At 42.7% G+C, this 21,497-nt stretch overlaps 2 protein-coding genes and 1 pseudogene across 6 annotated transcripts in view; 1 reads left to right on the top strand and 2 right to left on the bottom strand.

Moving 5' to 3' along the window:
• Positions 1-21,497, top strand: part of LOC128412017 (zinc finger protein 420-like) — a 983,187-nt gene that overhangs the window by 273,207 nt on the left and 688,483 nt on the right. The window lies entirely within an intron of this gene.
• LOC128412029 (zinc finger protein 91-like) overlaps positions 1-21,497 on the bottom strand; it is a 78,353-nt gene that overhangs the window by 42,216 nt on the left and 14,640 nt on the right. The window lies entirely within an intron of this gene.
• LOC128412185 (zinc finger protein 420-like) overlaps positions 1-21,497 on the bottom strand; it is a 56,088-nt pseudogene that overhangs the window by 6,752 nt on the left and 27,839 nt on the right.

Raw genomic sequence — 21,497 nt, forward strand, 5'->3', positions numbered from 1 at the left:
TATTTCTGTTAACATATGCATCACTGACTCTTCAAAAGTTGGTCTTTGGAGCCTCTTTTGTCTTTAACTTGGCTTTTCTCAGGTTTATCTACCCCATTAGCCGTAACTATTCCAAAGTGTCAAGGTCAAGTCACCCAGTCAGAGTCCACAAAATTTTTAGTATGCAGGCAGCAGCAGGCAGCTCAGCAGCTCCCCCCTTTCAAAGTCCTGTTCTTTTTACTCTGCTTATTCTTTTTTTAAAACCACCACAATAAGCTCAAACACTTGTATCCAGTTTGAGGGTAAAAGAAACACTGTGTGCTATTTTAGCGAGCTCAGACAGCAGCAGTTACCATGTAATCCCCAAAGAGGAGAATGAAAGTTGAATGTTTCCACTCCCTTTGTGACGCAATCATGGTGGTCCGCTTCCAAGAAGAGACTTTCCCATAGTCAAATTTACCTTTTTCAGGACTCTCAATTCAGTCAAATTCTCCCCCCTTTCCCCTGCAGAAAGCAGGGTTTAAAAAGTTTCCTTGGAAGTTTTAACAAGTCTTTTAAATTTGCGGCTTCGGTCTGCAGTAACCGCTTGAACTTTTACTTCAGCAGAAAGGGATCGACTTCCGTAATTTAAATCCCTTCCGATCCAATTGATTGTCCAAATTTTAAATCCTTTTTTTACTCACAATTGTCCAATCCTGAAATTTGGTCAGAGAAATTGGTCGCTTACCATCGCCGGACTCTGGAGCTTCGCACAATGAAGCAAGCGAGTAGATTCCACAGTACCCACATCTCCAACCCCACTTGCTCTTGGGGCTCTTGGGTACCTGTCAGAACACCAGGTCCTCAGAACGCTGTGAGTTTTTTTCGGGGTTCCACGATGCTCTCGCAGTCACCCCAAACTTCAAAGAGCTCCCATCTGCCATTAATTGCACAGCCAACCGGAAGTCCCTTCTCTTTCTCAAGCTGTACCCCGTCCCAGGTCTCTTTTGTATTTCCGCCAAAAATTTCCTAATTCCTCTGGGGATCTAATGGTCTTTCTTCTGTCTTTGTAGGTGAAGGAAATACCTTCGGGAAATTCCCGCTTGTATCAAATTTCATTTGTCTTCAACACCTCTGTCAGAGTCTTGTATCTTTGTCTCTTTTTCAACAGACGTTTTGTAGATTAGAATATTTCTCCCGTCAATTATCAACTTTCTTTTTTGCAATATCTTGTCTTTCAGTAGTCTTGAATTAAGGAAAACCATGCAATCGCCATGTCACTTAAGAGATTCTGAGAGAAATAAAGCTATATCAAGTACAATATATGAAAATGATAAATCAGGAAATAGAATGGAAAATCAAACAGATGAGACAAAAGACATTTGAATCGGCTAATAAATGTGGGAAACTGCTAGCCTGGCAGATGAAAAAAAGACAAAAACTTAACACCATTACAAATTTGGAAGTGGAAGGAAAGAATATACAGAATCCAGTGGAGATCAGAAAATGTTTCCAGAGATACTTTAAACAACTATACACAAGGGCCACAGAAAGAGATTGATATAGACCAATTTTTGAAAACAAATGGTCTACAAAAAATCTCTCAAGAAAATAAGCTAATGTTGAGCTATAGAATAACGGAACAGGAGGTAGAAGGTGCCATCCAGAATATGCAACTGGGTAAATCTCCAGGACCGGATGGCTTAACTTCAAAATATTATAGATCTTTGAAAGATTGGTTAATTCAACCACTAAAGGAAGTTTGCAATGGAATTTTGGGGGGGGGGGGGGAAGCACCAGTCGTGGAAGGAAGCTTATGTTACACTTATACCGAAAACTGAGTCCGAGAAGACACAACTTAAGAATTACCGCCCCATATCTAATAAATATTATTTAAAAAGAATCCGAGACCAGGGAGAAGAGTCGGTAGAAGAAGATTGGAAGAAATTTAAGGACTATTTACAGAAACACTGTAAAATTAAGGAATGTTAGAGGGATGCTGGAATGAAGTTATGTGGTTTTAGCAATAATGTTATTAAGGGGTACGTAAAAATGGATTGTTAACATGTGAAAACGTAAGGTTATAATATATAATGATAAAATATCAAGATAAAAGCAAAAAGGGTAAGGACTTGCTGAAACAACTATTGAACTAGAATACAAAAAAGGGAGGTGTGAGGAGGTCAGGGAAACAAGCAAATGAAAGATAATCACAGAATCACAGAATCATAGAGTTGGAAGAGACCACAAGGGCCATCGAGTCCAACCTCCTGCCAAGCAGGAAACACCATCAGAGCACTCCTGACACATGGTTGTCAAGCCTCTGCTTAAAGACCTCCAAAGAAGGAGACTCCACCACACTCCTTGGCAGCAAATTCCACTGTCAAACAGCTCTTACTGTCAGGAAGTTCTTCCTAATGTTTAGGTGGAATCTTCTTTCTTGTAGTTTGGATCCATTGCTCCGTGTCCGCTTCTCTGGAGCAGCAGAAAACAACCTTTCTCCCTCCTCTATGTGACATCCTTTTATATATTTGAACATGGCTATCATATCACCCCTTAACCTCCTCTTCTCCAGGCTAAACATGCCCAGCTCCCTTAGCCGTTCCTCATAAGGCATCGTTTCCAGGCCTTTGACCATTTTGGTTGCCCTCCTCTGGACACGTTCCAGTTTGTCAATGTCCTTCTTGAACTGTGGTGCCCAGAACTGGACACAGTACTCCAGGTGAGGTCTGACCAGAGCAGAATACAGTGGCACTATTACTTCCCTTGATCTAGATGCTATACTCCTATTGATGCAGCCCAGAATTGCATTGGCTTTTTTAGCTGCCGCGTCACACTGTTGGCTCATGTCAAGTTTGTGGTCAACCAAGACTCCTAGATCCTTTTCACATGTACTGCTCTCAAGCCAGGTGTCACCCATCTTGTATTTGTGCCTCTCATTTTTTTTGCCCAAGTGCAATACTTTACATTTCTCCCTGTTAAAATTCATCTTGTTTGTTTTGGCCCAGTTCTCTAATCTGTCAAGGTCGTTTTGAAGTGTGATCCTGTCCTCTGGGGTGTTAGCCACCCCTCCCAGTTTGGTGTCATCTGCAAATTTGATCAGGATGCCCTTAAGTCCATCATCCAAGTCGTTGATAAAGATGTTGAATAAGACCGGGCCCAAGACAGAACCCTGTGGCACCCCACTAGTCACTCTTCTCCAGGATGAAGAGGTACCATTGATGAGCACCCTTTGGGTTCGGTCAGTCAGCCAGTTACAAATCCACTGAGTGGTAGCATAGTCAAGACCGCATTTTACCAGCTTCTTTACAAGAATATCATGGGGCACCTTGTCAAATGCCTTGCTGAAATCAAGGTAGGCTACATCCACTGCGTTCCCTTCATCTACCAGGCTTGTAATTCTGTCAAAAAATGAGATCAGGTTAGTCTGACATGACTTATTTTTCAGAAATCCATGCTGACTATTGGTGATCACAGCATTCCTTTCTAGGTGCTCACAGACTGTTTGCTTAATGATCTGCTCCAGAATCTTCCCTGGTATTGATGTCAGACTGACTGGGCGGTAATTATTTGGGTCCTCTCTTTTCCCCTTTTTGAAAATAGGGACAACATTTGCCCTCCTCCAGTCTGCCGGGACTTCGCCTGTTCTCCAGGAATTCTCAAAGATGACTGCCAGTGGTTCTGAAATCACATCTGCCAGTTCTTTTAATACTCTTGGATGCAGTTCATCTGGCCCTGGAGACTTGAATACATCTAGACTAGCCAAGTATTCTTGTACTATCTCCTTAGTTATTCTGGGCTGTGTTTCCTCTGCTGAATCATTTGCTCCAAATTCTTCAGGTCGGGCATTGTTTTCTTTATCGGAGAAGACTGAGGCAAAGAAGGCATTGAGGAGTTCAGCCCTTTCTGTGTCCCCTGTTTGCATTTCACCATCTTCTCCTCTGAGTGACCCCACTGTTTCTTTGTTCTTCCTTTTGCTACGAACATACCCATAAAAGCCTTTTTTGTTGCTTTTAACCTCTCTAGCAAGCCTGAGTTCATTCTGTGCTTTAGCTTTTCTGACTTTGTGTCTACACGTGCTGGCTATTTGTTTGAATTCCTCTTTGGTGGTTTCCCCCCTTTTCCATTTTTTGTACACATCCTTTTTTAATCTTAACTCAGTTAAAAGTTCTTTAGATAGCCACCCTGGCTTCTTTAGGCACCTTCCATGTTTCCGTCTCATTGGTATTGTCTGAAGTTGTGCTTTTACTATCTCCCTCTTAACAAACTCCCAGCCATCATGAACTCCCTTTCCTTTTAGTATTACTGTCCATGGGATCACACCAAGCACTTCCCTAAGTTTTATGAAGTCGGCTTTCTTAAAGTCAAGAAATTGAGTCCTAGTATGCTTGGCTGCTCCTTTCCGCTGTATAGTAAACTTCAGAAGAGCATGATCACTCGCGCCTAATGATCCTTCCACTTCTACCCCACTAACCAGGTCATCAACATTGGTTAGGACCAGATCTAAAATGGCTGTTCCTCTTGTTGCTTCTCCCACTTTCTGGACAATGAAGTTGTCTGCAAGGCCAGTGAGGAATCTGTTTGACCTTATGCTCTTGGCTGAGTTTGACATCCAACAAATATCCGGGTAATTGAAGTCCCCCATTACTACTATCTCCCTTCCTTTTGCATGCTTGGCCATCTGTTCCAGGAAGGCATCATCTATGTCCTCCGTTTGGCTTGGGGATCTATAGTAAACTCCCACAATGAGGTCACTGTTATTCTTCTCTCCCTTAATTTTGACCCAAATGCTCTCACTTTGGCTTTGAGGTTCTAAATCTTGGATCTCTTCACAGGTATACACATCCCTGACATATAACGCCACTCCTCCTCCTTTCTTGTCTGGTCTGTTTCTCTGAAATAGATTGTATCCCTCCATTATTACATTCCAATCGTGGGACTTATCCCACCAGGTTTCAGTGATTCCTATTATGTCATATTTAGTTTGCTGTACCAATAGCTCAAGTTCATCTTGTTTATTTCCCATACTTTGCGCATTAGTGTACAGACATTGAAGTCCATTAATCATTCCCCCGTGTCTCTTATTTAAGGATTTTTTCGTCCCACCACTAGGTCTGCGTGCTGTTTGCTCCATTCGGTCTATGCCATTTGGATGATCATCTTCATCAATTGATAGACTCCTACCTTCAGGAGCACTGTCTCCCTCCCCCACATTAGTCAGTTTAAAGCCCTCCTGATGAGGTTTCTGAGATTTTTTGCAAAAACATTCCTCCCAACGGTTGTGAGGTGCAGCCCATCGCTTGCCAGAAGTCCATCTTCAAGAAACTGCATTCCGTGATCTAAGAATCCAAACCGTTCCTGTTTACACCATTTGCGAAGCCAGTTGTTCACTTCCACTATTTTTCCCTCTCTCCCTGGGCCACGTCGTTCAACTGGGAGGACAGATGAGATGACAATTTGTGCATTTAATTGCTTCAGTTTCCTGCCCAGAGCCTCGTAATCTCTTTTGATCTTCTGGAGGCTATTGCTTGCAGTGTCATTGGTTCCCACATGAACCAAGAGGAAGGGGTATTTGTCAGTGGGTTTTATGATTCCTTGCAGTCGTTCAGTTACATCTTGGATCTTAGCCCCGGGGAGACAGCACACTTCCCGAGACATCTTGTCAGGCCCACAGATCACTGCTTCTGTTCCCCTCAGTAGGGAATCCCCTATCACCACTACACGCCTCCTCTTAGGTCTGGTCGGGGTTCTTCCGTGAGCTGTCCGTTCCAAGGTCGCCTGCACATTCCCTGAGGACTGCCTTTGCTGCTCGTCTTCATATACCTGATCGACTGTAATGAGGGAGAGATCCTCAAATGGAGTCTGCTCTTCGTCTTCCATGCTAGGGGAAAGGACCTCAAAGCGATTGCGTATTTCTAAACAATCAGAGCGAACCCTGGGCCTCCTACTTCTTTGAGTCACGTTTCTCCATATATCTGGCTCCTGTGTTGGTGAACTAGCCTCCTTCTCTGGGGAGTCCCCTGTCTCCTCCTTGGTGGAGACGGTGTGCTCTGTTGCTTCCAAGAAGAGCTCCAGCTCTCTAATTCTTTGGAGCGTAGCTACACGTTCCTCCAGTTGCTGGACTTTGTCTTTTAAGAGGGCAATCAACATGCAATTGCTGCATGTAAAGCTGCCTGCAACCTTTGGCAAGATGGCAAACATTGCGCAGGAACCACAGGCGACTGCAGCTGTTCCCTCACCCTCCATCTTGAGAAGGTGTCATTGGGGGTGACTACAGCGGTCCTCCATCATAAAAAGCGTGAAGACAGGACAAATAAATCCCCCCAAATAAACCTATATCTCCCCCAACAAACGTTTGAGACTAGCTCCCCTAAATCTAAAAGTTGGATCAAACTGCGCACGCCGCTAGGCGCGCGCCGCTGCCCTACAAGCTCTGACAAGCTCCTCCCACAGCTAATCACCTACCTCAACAGAAGCCCTGCCCCCTCTGACCTTTGCACAGAGAAAGCAGCTAATCAGCCACAAGAAACTCACACAAGAAAACCCTTTTTGTTCCTTCTTCAGCCGCTGCCCTACAAGCTCTGACAAGCTCCTCCCACAGCTAATCACCTACCTCAACAGAAGCCCTGCCCCCTCTGACCTTTGCACAGAGAAAGCAGCTAATCAGCCACAAGAAACTCACACAAGAAAACCCTTTTTGTTCCTTCTTCAGCCGCTGCCCTACAAGCTCTCAAGATAAGACATGGGAAGAACGATTTGTTTTTAACTACAGATAGGTAGCCGTGTTGGTCTGCCATAGTCAAAACAAAAAAATTTTTTTCCTTCCAGTAGCACCTTAAAGACCAATTAAGTTAGTTCTTGGTATGAGCTTTCGTGTGCATGCACACTTCTTCTGAAGAAGTGTGCATGCGCACGAAAGCTCATACCAAGAACTAACTTAGTTGGTCTTTAAGGTGCTACTGGAAGGAAAACAATTTTTTTGTTTTGTTTTTAACTGTTTTTATACATTTTGTATTTTGTATTTTTTTGTTCTTTTTCTTTTCTCTCTTCATTTTAGCTTTGTAACTTCTTTGAAACTCTAATAAATATTATTTAAAAAGAATTACCGCCCCATATCTCTGCTTAATGTGGATTACAAAATTTTTGCAGACATTCTGGCTAAAAGATTAAAAAAAGTACTAGCGGAAGAGATACATAAAGACCAAGCAGGCTTTCTCCCGGGCAGACATTTGTCTGACAATACGAGAAATATAATTATATCTTAGAAAAATTACAAGTGAACATTAATACTAAAACAGTTTTGATATTTGTAGACGTGGAGAAAGCTTTTGACAACATTTCTTGGAGTTTTATGAAGAAAAATCTTCAGGGGATGGGGGTTGGTCAAGGCTTTGGAAATGGTATAGGTGCAATTTGTTCAGAACAAAAAGCTAAACTAATTGTTAACAATGTGGTGACGGAGGAATTTAAGATAGAGAAAGGGACACGACAAGGTTGCCCAATTTCCCAATTGCTTTTTATTTCAGTCCTGGAGGTTCTCCTAAATATGATTAGAAGGGACCAATTGGTTAAAGGTATACAAGTCAGAGCCAAACAGTACAAATTGAAAGCATTTGCAGATGATCTAGTATTGACATTACAGGAGCCAGAATCTAGTACTAAAAGAGTTCTTGAACTGATTCAAGAATTTGGTCAGGTTGCGGGTTTTAAGTTGAATAAGATGAAAACTAAGGTTTTAGAGAAAAATCTAACAGTGTCTGAGAGAGAGAGGTTTCAGAAGGAGACAGGATTAACACTGGTTAAGAAAGTGAAATACCTAGGGGTTAATATGACTGCTAAGAATGTGAATTTATTTAAGGATAACTATGAAAAATGTTGGCTGGAAGTGAAAAAGGACCTAGAAATATGGTCAAATCTGAAGTTATCGTTGCTAGGCCGAATTGCCGCGATAAAAATGAATGTATTGCCAAGAATGTTGTTTTTGTTTCAATCATTGCAAATTTTGGACAAGATGGATTGTTTCGAGAAGTGGCAGAGAGATATTTCTAGATTTGTCTGGCAGGGCAAGAAGCCCAGAATAAAATTTAAAATACTAACTGATGCAAAGGAAAGAGGTGGATTTGCCCTGCCAGACCTTAGAACTTTATTATGAATCAGCCGCATTTTGCTGGCTGAAAGAATGGCAGCTTCTTGAGAACACAGACATTTTGGATTTAGAAGGTTTTAATAATGTATTTGGGTGGCATGCATATTTGTGGTATGATAAGGTCAAAGCACATAAAGCATTTAAAAACCATATTGTCAGGAAAGCACTGTTTAATGTTTGGATAAGATATAAAGATCTACTTGAAAGTAAAACCCCAAGGTGGTTGCCACTGATGGAAGCGAAGGCTCAGAAAAAGCTCAATATGGAGGCCAAATGGCCGAAATATTGGGAGATTTTGGAACAAGAAGGAGATAAATTGAAATTGCAGAGCTTTGAGAAACTAAAAGATAAAGTGCGAGATTGGCTTCATTATTATCAAATAAGGGAGGCTTATAATCTGGATAAGAAAATTGGCTTCCAGGTGGAAAAATCAAAATTAGAAATAGAATTGTTAGATTCCAATACTAAGATACTATCAAAAATGTATAACTTGCTGTTGAAATGGAATACTCAGGATGAAATGGTGAAATCTGCTATGATAAAATGGGCACAAGATGTGGGACACAACATTATGTTTGCTGACTGGGTACAGTTATGGACCGCAGGTATGAAGTTTACGGCATGTAATGCCTTAAGAGAGAATATTATGAAAATGATATACAGGTGGTACATGACACCAGTCAAGCTTGCAAAAATTTATAATTTACCTGACAATAAATGTTGGAAATGTAAAGAGACTGAAGGTACATTCTTTCATCTTTGGTGGACATGCCCAAGGATTAAGACATTCTGGGAGATGATTTATAATGAAATGAAAAAGGTATTTAAATACACCTTCTTGAAGAAACCAGAGGCCTTTCTCCTGGGCATGGTCGGCCAATTGGTGCCAAAGAAGGACAGAACTTTCTTTATGTATGCAACAACAGCAGCAAGAATACTCCTTGCAAAGTATTGGAAGACACAAGATCTACCCACCCGGGAAGAATGGCAGGTGAAGTTGATGGACTATATGGAACTGGCGGAAATGACTGGCAGAATCCGAGACCAGGGAGAAGAGTTGGTAGAAGAAGATTGGAAGAAATTTAAAGACTATTTACAGAAACATTGTAAAATCAAAGAATGTTAGAAGGATGTTGGAATGCAGCTATGTGGTTTTAGTAGTAATGCTATAAAGGATTAAGTAAAAGTGGATTGTTAACAGGCCAGAATGTAAAGCTATAATATATTAAGATAAACTATTAAGATAAAAATAAGGTGGAAAGGATTTGCTGAAATATCTAACGGAACTAGAATACAAAAAAGGGAGGTGTGAGGAGGTCAAGGAAACAAGCAAATGAAAATAAGATATGGAAAGTTGGATGTGTTTTTAACTGTTTTTATATATATTTTTCTCTGTACTATGTATTTTTTTTGTTTTTTCTTTCTCTTTTTTATTTCTGTAAACCTTTTTGAAACCCCAATAAATATTACTTAAAAAAACAAAAAAAACAAATCTCTATGATGCATTTCTAAGATTGCTATTTGACCAAGCCTTTCTTCCTGTATTCTTTTGTTTTGCAATATCACCGTTTATTGCATCTTGTTCTTTTTTCAGCTCTTTATATTTGTTTTGTAGTTTTTTCTTGGGTTTCCTTTGTTTACTAGCTCTTGATTTCAAGTCCTGGACTGATTTTTCTTTTTCTAGATTCTTAATAGTTAAATCTTTTAGTTGACCTGAGGAGTCCATAAGTAATTAGGAGTTTTGTTCCAATTTGTTGCTGATTGGCTTCTCCATAGCTATAATTAATTCCTTCACTTCAGCATTAACTTCAAAGTCAACTACGGAGTGGCATCTTGCCGTTAAAGTAAGGAGTGTTGGGTTTGGCTGTCCTTTCTTGGTATTAGTTAACATTTTTATTTCTTTTCTATATAAACACTGATGTCAGGATACAGGAAGCTTCTGATTCTAAACAGCTGCCAGGGTTGGAAGATGGCCTAGAGCAAAGAGAGGGGGGGTTGTCATGGAAACACTCTCCCAGGACTTACGGGTTGGCGCCTCCGGCAATGGCGGAGCTCCTCCGATCGGGAGGAACTTGCTCCGTGGAAAGCAGGGTCTGACCGCCACGGCGAAGGTGGAGACCCACTGAAATCACAAGCGGGAGAAGCTTGTGAACTTGGGATTCGGCTGGCACCTTTCGCGCCTCCCCTACTCGCGGGGAAACCCTGTTTAGGGGATCCGGAGCGATGTGGGGTGAGTGGCGCGGTGCTTCGAATTGACTGCTTCTTTCACGGAGTGAAGCCGCATTGCTGTTGCCGGAGAGCGCTGACTTTTTCCTGTGGACAATTGGATTTTAAACAACTACCCGTTAGTAGAACGGAAAATTGGATCTTTAAATACCTTAATTTGGCACCGAAACGGGAAGGTCTTAAACAGGAAGTCCGCCTTCCCCTTTTGTAAATAGATTGAAGCAAAGACGTTACAAGCGAAAGTCTTTGAAAGCTTTTGGCAAAGGATTAAATTTCCATCGGTTAAAATTACAAAACCCCCCTTGGAGGCAGGAGAAGAGGGGGGAAATTTTGGACTTAGCGAGCCTGCAGGAGAGAGTGAAAAATCAAATTACCACTGCTCTGAACCTGGAAAAGGGCTGCCAGAAAGAGTGAAGTTTTGGGAGAGTTCATTGACTGCGAACAGGACGTATTTGACAGCTAGCTAAACAAAAGAAAGATACTGTTTCTATTGTCCTCTTCTGCATTTAAAAAGGAGGAAAAGTAACTGAAAATTGAAACTATCTTTATGGCTTGAGTTGTGTTTGAAAAGATTGATACAAGTGGAGACTGTTTCCCTCTAGAGGGAGCTTTTGAAACTGTTACAGGAGTGTAACTGGGGAATCGCCAGCTGTGAGATAAGAAATTGTGAGAACCAGAGATTGACCTTGGACCATTCCAAATGTTGATAGGAGAAGCCATAGTGACGGCATTATGTAAGATAAGCTGGAACAGCTTCATAAGAAGACAGATGACATGTCTTTTAAAATTGACAACTTGGAACAAAAAGTGACTAATTTGAGACAAAAAGTGAGCACCAATACAGAAACAATTCAGGACTTGGTACAGGAATCTACTTTGGCAGGACAAGTTGTGGAGAAGAAGAAAGCTGTTGTTGTTGAACCTAAAGTGATACAAGCGGGATCCTCAGTCTTACAGAAGCAAATTGAGGACTACAAGTGGAGGCCTTTTATGATTGAATCTAGAAAAAGTCAGATTTTGAAGATCAGAACTCGGCTTGGACTGAAGAAGGAAAGTTGGAAAGATCCCTCTATGCAGGGATTAATTGACTTCTGGGAGTTTGAAGTTCTGGGGGCCTTTGGATTTGGAGGAATTTTGAAACGTGTCTTGAAACACTTTATGGACCTTAGCTTCAACTATGGAAATTTGGCTGACCTGTCCAGAAGGAATAAAAGTATTGTTAGGTTGGAGTCTTCCCGAGATCTGCTCGTTAGCATTAAAGAATATGAAGAAGACCTGCAGAAGGGACTTGGAAAAGAGTTAAGAGCCTCGGACATAAGATCTCCAGGTTGATGGACTATATGGAATTGACGGAAAGGACTGGCAGAATCCGAAACCAGGGAGAGGAGATGGTGGAAGAAGATTGGAAAATTTAAAGTTTATATATAAAAATACTGTAAAATTAATGAGTGATAGAAAAATGGTGGAATGAAACTTTATGGCCTTAGCAGAAATGTTATAAGGAGTTAAGCATATATAAGTATTTTAGTTTTAATGGAAAATGAGGTTAAAAAATATGTTAAGATATTTAGAATATGATAGAAAATAGAGAAAGATGGAAAGGATTTGCTGAAACAATTAATAGAAGTGGAATACAAAAAGGGAGGTGTGAGGAGGTCGAGGAAACAAGGGAATGAAAGATAGAATATGGAAAAGGTGTGATGTATGTTTTTAAACTGTTTTTGTTTTGTTTTATTAAGGGTTAGGGTTGGGGATAGGGTTTTGTTTAGTTTAATGTGTTTAGGTTAATGTGTTTAGGCTGTGTTTTGCACTGTATTGTGTTTCTTTTCTTTTCTTTTTTCCTCTCTCTCTTATCTTCTTTTCTTTTTCTTTTTTGTAATTTTTAAAAGTAATAAATATCATTTAAAAAAAATGGAAACATTCTCCCAGAATGTAGGTTGTAGGAATGAAAATCACGGCAGACGAGAGGTAGGTGTCACATGAGGCGTCTGACTGGGCAAGCCCCAGGCGTCTCACTTTTATTGAGTATTAACAAGCATTGCCACAGGTGTGCTTGTGGCTGATTGGTTGATACAAACACAAAGAAACTTGTTGCTGATTGGTTAACATAAGTACAAGGCGGGAATTACATGTGAAAGGTGGGAATTACATGTGAACATTAATCATTGATTGATTAAAGGCTGGGAAACGAGGTTGGGACTAGACAAGCATGAAACCTCCTAATTAATTATAACTAAAGATTGATATAGCATAAAACAATTACTAATGATTGATCATAACATGAAAGAATATAATAATCAAGTTCTGTAGATGTGGTCAGCTATGCATTGAGAACAGGTCATCATGAACTTGAGATGAACTGAGCAAGGAAGGAAGGAATGTCTTGGTGTTTGGAACAAGTTTGTACAGTGTGTGCAGAAACAGAGAAAAGATTATAAGCGAGACTTCCCAGAATGCCAGAGAAAAGAAGCAAGACTTCCCATAGCAAGACTTCCCATAATGCCACAGTTATGTGCAATAAAAGAGCTTATGTGCAGAAAGAGAACTTCCCTTCATCTCCCCCTTTCTTTTCTTGTTTGCGAGGTAAGGCAACCCGGTAAATAAGGCAAGAGTACTTCAGGATTAGTGGTATGCCAGCGAATGCCCAAAATAATATTGCCAGGGTCGATGGGACAAAAAATATTTCGGGATACGTGGTATGCCAGTGCATGCCCAAAATAGTCTGCTCACATCTCCCCTAAAATTTTACTGTTGGTGTTGCCATTTCGCATAATAGGCAGCAAGGATTTTATTGGGTGGTTGAGGGGGAGAGAGAAGCCGAGAGAAAAGACTTATGAGGCCAGGAATGCATTGGAGGAAGCAACAGAACAAAATTAATATACATACAATGACAATGGCATATTGAAAAAGACTACGAAGCCAAGTAAAGTTTGGCAACCAAGCGGTAAGCCACTGGGTGAAAGAATCCCAGAGGCCAGAAAATCCAACATCTTGTTTAATGTGGTGTGTAAGATTTTGCAAATGAGAGATTTGGCGTTGAATGGCTTTAGAATTATCTGTGATATTAAAACAACACATGTCGGCCACTTGTTCACAGCCATAATGATGAAGCATCAATAGATAATCGATAGCAGCGCGGTTCTGGAGGAGACCATGCTGGAGTTCATTCTGCTCTTTATTCAGAAGATGAAGCGCTTGTGAGGTAAAGTTCAGAGCTTTCGCTGCGGAGCAAGCTAAAGAGTTAATGTTCATGCTATTCCGTGCAGCCAATCCAGGGACTCCTAAGAGAGAGACAGCTAGAGAAATATATTCAGATCTGCTAGGGAGAGAAACAGAATCATCACAATCATTAGTCAGTTCCACAGAGCGGCGATATCGAGACCGCGACAAATGATGCTTTTTGGGTAATATGATAGACAAGCGGCTTAAACAGCAAGGTGTGCCATGGCTAATGTTTGCAGGAATATAATTAAATGTATAGCCTGGACACGACCAGAACCAGCCTTCAGGCAGCTCTGTATATTTATATACATAAGAAAGATTTACATAATCAGAGCAATTAAAATTATCCTTTCCCATTTTCACACAATTGGTTTTTGTGCAATTCACCATACGGGCACAAGTAACATTAAAAGAGGCCACGTATGGGGTCGATAAATCAATGGCCAGAGATGGACGTCGGCGAACTTGGTTACCCCAGGTAGAATAAGCGGAATAACCAAGGGTGCGGAGAGAATCGTTTTGGGGTAGGGATGAATAAAACCAGGTATCATTTTGTATATCGAGAGGGTCATGACAAACAGGGATAAGACAGGAACCAAGGATTTCACCTATGGATACCTGTTCAGTTAGGCAAAAGGAAGAAACATTGAGGGTTTTTGCGAAAGATTCCCACACATTTATTGGTGAGGAACCACTGCTATTAGGAGCGGAAGCAGAAAGAGGCAAAAACAAAACACCGAGAATGAGCACTATCATGGAATTAATATTAAGGCAGGAAATAACGCACAGGAGTAAATTCTCAGGGACTGCTTCAAGCTGTTTTTCCTTTCGAAGCTGTTCAGCTTGAAACGAGAGTGATTTTATTTGGCAAGAAGTTAGAGATACTGAAGACGGAAAGGCTGGACGGCTTGATTCACATAATATTGGCACATGGCAGGGGAATTCAACATTCCTTGCGGTAAGACTTTCCATTGGTACCGTTCTGTGGGTTGACTATTATTTAACACAGGAACAGTAAAAGCAAAGAATTTACAATCCTTCTCCTGTAGGGGGATGGAGAAGAAGCAATCTTGCAAATCTATTATGGCCAATTGATAAGAATGTGGAATCACATTTGGATTAGGCAGACCACACTGCAAAGGCCCCATGGGTTCAAGGATTTGGTTTATTTTCCTTAGATCTTGGAGAAATCTCCATTTTCCACTCTTCTTTTTTATGACAAAAACAGAGGTGTTATAGGGGCTAACGGAAGGTTCTATATGGTCTGCCAATAATTGCTCATTCACTAATTGTTTTAAAGCAAGCAGCTTTTCTCCCGTTATGGGCCATTGTTCAACCCATACAGGACTGGTGGATTTCCAGCTGAGGGGAAGCGCAAGCTTACTCATTAAATTGAATGGTAGCTTGTAATTGTTGCAAGAGATCTCGTCCCCACAAATTGAGGTGGATTTTCAGCACACAGGGCTGGATGTATGCAATGGTTTCAGAGCTATCAGGCAGAGAAACTGTTGATTCAAGCCAATAAAAACCAAAAGTCAGAGGAAATTGGCCACCCTCCAGGTGCCCGGCTTGAATCCTTGTTGACCTCCTGTCTGCGACTCCCGGCAAGATCAAGGCGAGGTCTTACTTGGCGATTCTTCCCAACGTGAAGAAGAACACACCACTCCTCCCCCTCCCTCCATTCCCAGGGAGGGGAAAGAGACAGACAGAAATATATTTACATGCTTTTATTCCTGTCTTTCCAGCAGTACAGAGAAATCATGTCTGTACCCTCTCATCACCAACTGCAGAGAGAGAATAACTCCACCCATGTACTTCCAGTACAGGGTCATGTGCCACTCTGAGCTAACATCCGGCGCTCAGTGCACAGAATAGACTGTCCCTGGTTCCCACGGTACAGTCCCATAACGTCAACATCCTGTTTGGCTTTCCAGCCATCTGGAGCACCCAGCTGCATTGCTCCTTTTTCGTAACATCCTCCCCCAAAAGAATCAATGCGTGTTGCGGCAAGCAAAGCGTGATCCAGAGAAGAAAACAAACAGTTGTTATACACATAACATTCCCCTGTTGTTTCAGTTCCACCCTTGGAACTCCCCGCCACTGGTTTCCCCAGTGTACCTCTCTGGTTGTCTGGCTTCCAAGGAATGAGTGCATCTGCATTACCTTGGCTAGCAACTCTCTGTTGTGTCTTTGTCTCTGACTTAGACACAGCTCCAACCTGTCCTCGGTTGTTTACAACAGCAACACATGCAACAGCTAAGTTAGCAAACTCTTTTGAGTACCTCTTGGGTGGTTGACCCTTTGTAACTCTCTCAGACCTACGTATGAGGTGCTGATCCTCTCTGCTCACTGGTTCAGTCTCAGGACTCTTTGGAGAACCAGTTCCAATAGTAAACAGTGGTTCATCCTTCATCTGTGAAGGCCTATCCATTGTGTGAGATTTCCTCTCGATGACTGTGACAACTGAGCTCTCCGAGCTATCACTGTCACTCTCAGTACCACTGTAATCTGTAAAATCAACATCATCATCTGAATCGTCCTCAGTGGGAAATGTGTGTACTATCACTCTCTCCTGTTCAGGAGCACTCTCTAGAAATTTTGTGAGAATCACCTGACCATATTCAGACAAAATTACTCTGTAGAGACCCTTTTCATACCCCACAAAAATGCCTCTGGCATTCTTTACTCCACCTGGAGCTTCTGTCCTCACATGAGACCCAAAAACCTTGAAATGGGCGACAGAAGGTTTTCTATGGAACAATTTCTCAAAAGGAGAACTTCCCAACTCTTTTGAAACCTTTCTCATCCACGTATAATTATACGACACTAGAGACTCCGCCCAGTACTTATGTGGCAGATGTGAACTAAGCAATTGCGCTTTCATCCCCTTTTGCAATTCTTTGTTCACCCGTACACAGACACCCCTGTTCCACGCTTCCGCTGAAACAGCAACCTTGTGTCTTATCCCTTTCTTCTGCAGGAACCTCTGGAAATCCTGTAAAAGAAAAATCTGCTTCTCATCTGTGAATAGACAATCAATGTTAGCATCATGCATATTCTTAACTTTGTCACAAAACTCCTGAAACCTCTCCAAGGCTTCCTGTGGCTTTCTCAACACGTAAATCCAGACAAAGTTAGAGAAATGATCCACACACACAAGATAAAATCTTGCATTTCCTCTAGATGGTTCTAGAGGACCAATCACATCAGCATACACTCGCTGAAATGCTCTGTTGACCCCGGTGACCTTCTTGGACACACCTGCAAGAGAAACTAGGTTAGACACAGATGAATTACATTCCATGTAATCACTTTGTGCAAAAGTCAACCAATACAGTCCATCTTTCTGTCTGGCAGAAAGATATAACTCTCCATCTTTGTAGATCTTGCAGCTCTCAGCATCATAGGACAGTCTCAGTCCTCTCTTCGCAATCTGCGAAACACTCAGCAGATTGAACTTCAGTTCAGGAACCAAGTAAACATTGTTTATAGTCAAGTTCAGACTCTTAAGATACACAGTCCCTATCCCGGTCGCTTCCAGCTCCTGACCGTTGGCCTGTTTCACAGCGAAGCTTTGCTTCTTAAACGTTGAAAAGAGTTCTTTGTGTGGGGACATATGAACGGTGCTTCCTGCGTCAATTACAAACGAGTTGCCAACATCTGGCGTGGTTCCTTTCGCCATCAAAGCCTTTGCAGGTTTCACCGAAGGCTTGGTATGACCTTTGCCTGATGCCTCAGGCTTTGCTGAGCGGCCCTTAGCTCCTTTTGGCTGGCGTGGCTTCTTACAGTTCCGCTGAAGATGCCCAGCCTGTCCACAATTGTAACATTGGACAACGTTCAAAGCTACAGCATCCTCTCCAGTAGCCTCATCGGTGGGGGAATTAGAACTCCGTTCCTCCCTCCCCCTGTCCTTTACTTCCAGTGCAGCAAGCCGGTTGTGTTCATCCAGAACCACGGCACTCAGGGGAGGTGGATAGGGTGACACCCCCCCTTCTTGGCATTCATTCTGAATCCAAGTGTTTGATCTCAATCTCAAGCCAGTAAAATCCAAAAGTCTTTCTTCAAAAGGCTGTTTTTCTGCTTTCTCAGGCAGGCAATCTGCACGCTGTTTCACAGCTGCGTGGATTCTCAAAACAATTCCACTTCCCAGGCTCTTTGACTGAGCCAGTAACTTTCCAAGCCTTCTGGCTGTCGTTGCCTAGCAACCTGCTCGGGACGGGAATCTTATCTACCACAAGAATTCCTGGTATGCAAGCCTTGCTTTGAGAGCTGTTTTTCTTAAACGTAGCTCTCTTGTGAACCAGAGAATTAAACCTTTCTGCGTTCACTCTCTTTAGCCCGAAAATCAGCATACCTTTTGGGCTCCGTTGCCTGGAAAACACTCCTCTCGGTGTCTAGCTGTCTGTTCAGCTTCTGGCTGCACGCAGACGCTTTCTTTATCTCCTTAGGTGCAGAGGATGGCAACGATTCATCGACCTCTCACCACTCAGGCTGATTCCCATGGATCAGTAAACCATCGGCATTGCTACCAGATGTTGATTCAAGCCAATAAAAACCAAAAGTCAGAGGAAATTGGCCACCCTCCAGGTGCCCGGCTTGAATCCTTGTTGACCTCCTGTCTGCGACTCCCGGCAAGATCAAGGCGAGGTCTTACTCGGCGATTCTTCCCAACGTGAAGAAGAACACACCACTCCTCCCCCTCCCTCCATTCCCAGGGAGGGGAAAGAGACAGACAGAAATATATTTACATGCTTTTATTCCTGTCTTTCCAGCAGTACAGAGAAATCATGTCTGTACCCTCTCATCACCAACTGCAGAGAGAGAATAACTCCACCCATGTACTTCCAGTACAGGGTCACGTGCCACTCTGAGCTAACATCCGGCGCTCAGTGCACAGAATAGACTGTCCCTGGTTCCCACGGTACAGTCCCATAACGTCAACATCCTGTTTGGCTTTCCAGCCATCTGGAGCACCCAGCTGCATTGCTCCTTTTTCGTAACAGAAACAGGCAGCCACTGTAAGCTTTTGGAAGAATTTTGGGGGCCACCCACACCCCAGACTGCAGAGGCAGACTCAAGGGGCCACGTGGGGTCCCAGCAATTACTGGAAATGACAGAAATGTCTGCGCCCGTGTCAATCAAGCCTTCCAGAACTTTGCCATTGATTTTATACTTACGAAGAAGTTTCTGATGACCAATCCGCTGAATAACAGCTAACAGCTGTGGAGGGAAAGAAGAGAGCTCGTGCAAATTACTATCCATAATAGAAGCAGTAGGATGAGAAGGGAGCACCACCAAATGCGCCCAAGACTCACCCTTTTTTAACTGCATGGGCATATGGCTCCAAAATTGAACCATTATTGTGCCCACATAGTCAGGATCCAGAACTCCTGGAATAACCTGGATTCCTTCTTTTGCCGCAGAAAATTTGGGTAAAATTAAACCTGCGACTTTAGGAGGTAGTGGGCCTGCCAATTGGGTGGGCATAAGCACAATTTCACCAGGTAAAACAGTGTCTTTGGTCTCTTGATTGATCAAATCAATGGCAAATTCAGAGGGTGTATTTTTAGAAGATTTTTCAGCAGCTGAAACTAAAGGTGGAAAACTCTCTAATTGCCCTGGCCCGAGAGTGGGACCGCAATGGAGTTTCCCGGACTCCTGCATTGATTAGCCCAATGATAGCCTTTACCGCATTTTGGGCATTTTTTGGAAGGTCTAGCCTTGTTGGCAGCCCCATCCTTGTTGGCCCCCCCGCCAGGGGCTCTGCATTGCTTAGCAAAATGGCCTGGGCGCTTACAATTAAAGCAATTACCTGTAGGCTTATTGGAAGCTTGGATTGCGCCAGCAAGCAAGGACATCGCATGACTCTGGCTACCGACATCTGCACAGGCTTGAATCATGTCGGCCAGGTCATATTTAACGCGATGGATGACTGACTGCAAAGCCTTTTTGCAATCTGTGTTAGCATTCTCAAAAGCCAATTTTTTCATCAACTCATTTTGAGCTGTGGTGTTATCAATCTGCCTATTAACCGATTCTTTCAATCTATCTATAAATTGATGGTAAGGCTCCGAATGCTGTTGCTTAATATTGACAAAGGAGCTCAGCGGTTGCCCTGAGACAGGGACTTTCCGAAAGGCGCGCTGTACACAGGTCGCGGTGCGACTAAAATGTACAGGTGTCAGCGTTGCCTGAGCTGTTATATTATCATATGGACCAGCACCATAAAGTTGATTGGCTGTATGCTGTTGATCTGACAGGGCTGATGCGCTATGTTTAAATTCACTTTCAAAAACTACATATTGAGCTGGGGTCAACAGCATGCGCATCAGATCCTTCCAGTCTTGAGGTAGCATTGTATAACCATTTGCTATTCCTTCCAACATTCCTATTACATAGGAGGATTTTAAACCGGAATCAGCAATGGCTCTCCTTAATTCCCTCATTACAGAATAAGGAAGGGTTTCGTACAACACCTGTTGTTGCGCAGTGCCTGGGTGTGTGTAGGTGATGGGGAAAGCTGATGGCATGTCACCAGCCCACTCAGATTCCTCCTCCAAAGAAAGGAGACCTTTCTGCCTAGCCTGAGTAAGTGCAGTGCGTGCAGCTCCTGTAGGAGCTGAAACAGGCGGTGGGGGGAGGGAAGGAGTGAGGGAGGAAAGTGGCTGAGACGCAGGGAGGGTTTGGCAGGGTTGCAAAGGAGGCAAAAGCTTTGGGTAAGGTGGGGGATTGTCTGCAACGGCTAGAAGAGCAGGGGCCGAAGGAGACGCCTGGGGGACCTGGGGTCCTAATTTAGCAACGGCATCTGCACATTTCTGCCAAGCGAGCAGACAATGAATCGGAGCCCTCGGTTCTGCAAAAAGGGTTTTTCCGATCTTTTGCCAAGTCTCTACTTCCAAAGAACCAGTCTCTGGATAGAACGGACATTGACACGCAATCTCACATAGCAATTGTTCAATCTCTTTTAAAGAAATATGCACACCCACCACCCTCTGCCTAACCAGCTGCAGTAATTCATTAGCATGTACCTTCTGAAGCTTAGACAATTCCCCTCCCATACTCACAAAATAGCGCGCTAAGACTTTTCCAGTCGAGTGAAGTATGAGGGCTGGCTGCGTAAGGGATCTGGCAATCACGTCGGGGTCACCAGATGTAGGAATGAAAATCATGGCAGACGAGAGGTAGGTGTCACATGAGGCGTCTGACTGGGCAAGCCCCAGGCGTCTCACTTTTATTGAGTATTAACAAGCATTGCCACAGGTGTGCTTGTGGCTGATTGGTTGATACAAACACAAAGAAACTTGTTGCTGATTGGATAACATAAGTACAAGGCGGGAATTACATGTGAAAGGTGGGAATTACATGTGAACATTAATCATCGATAGATTAAAGGCTGGGAAACGAGGTTGGGACTAGACAAGCATGAAACCTCCTAATTAATTATAACTAAAGATTGATATAGCATAAAACAATTACTAATGATTGATCATAACATGAAAGAATATAATAATCAAGTTCTGTAGATGTGGTCAGCTATGCATTGAGAACAGGTCATCATGAACTTGAGATGAACTGAGCAAGGAAGGAAGGAATGTCTTGGTGTTTGGAACAAGTTTGTACAGTGTGTGCAGAAACAGAGAAAAGATTATAAGCAAGACTTCCCAGAATGCCAGAGAAAAGAAGCAAGACTTCCCATAGCAAGACTTCCCATAATGCCACAGTTATGTGCAATAAAAGAGCTTATGTGCAGAAAGAGAACTTCCCTTCAGTAGGTGAAAAGCCAAATTCCACATAGCCTCTCAGAAATGGCGGGCCAGCCTTTGAGTATTCAAGAGCGTGGGGGGGGGGTACAGGAAAAAGGACACAATTCGTCACAGAGTATGAAGAGAAGGTTCCTCCCATGTTGCATTTGTAGGATGAAACGTGACACTGAGAACTTAGTTGG

This window comes from Podarcis raffonei, chromosome 4 (assembly GCF_027172205.1).
Source record: "Podarcis raffonei isolate rPodRaf1 chromosome 4, rPodRaf1.pri, whole genome shotgun sequence".
In the NCBI taxonomy this organism is placed as follows: domain Eukaryota; kingdom Metazoa; phylum Chordata; class Lepidosauria; order Squamata; family Lacertidae; genus Podarcis; species Podarcis raffonei.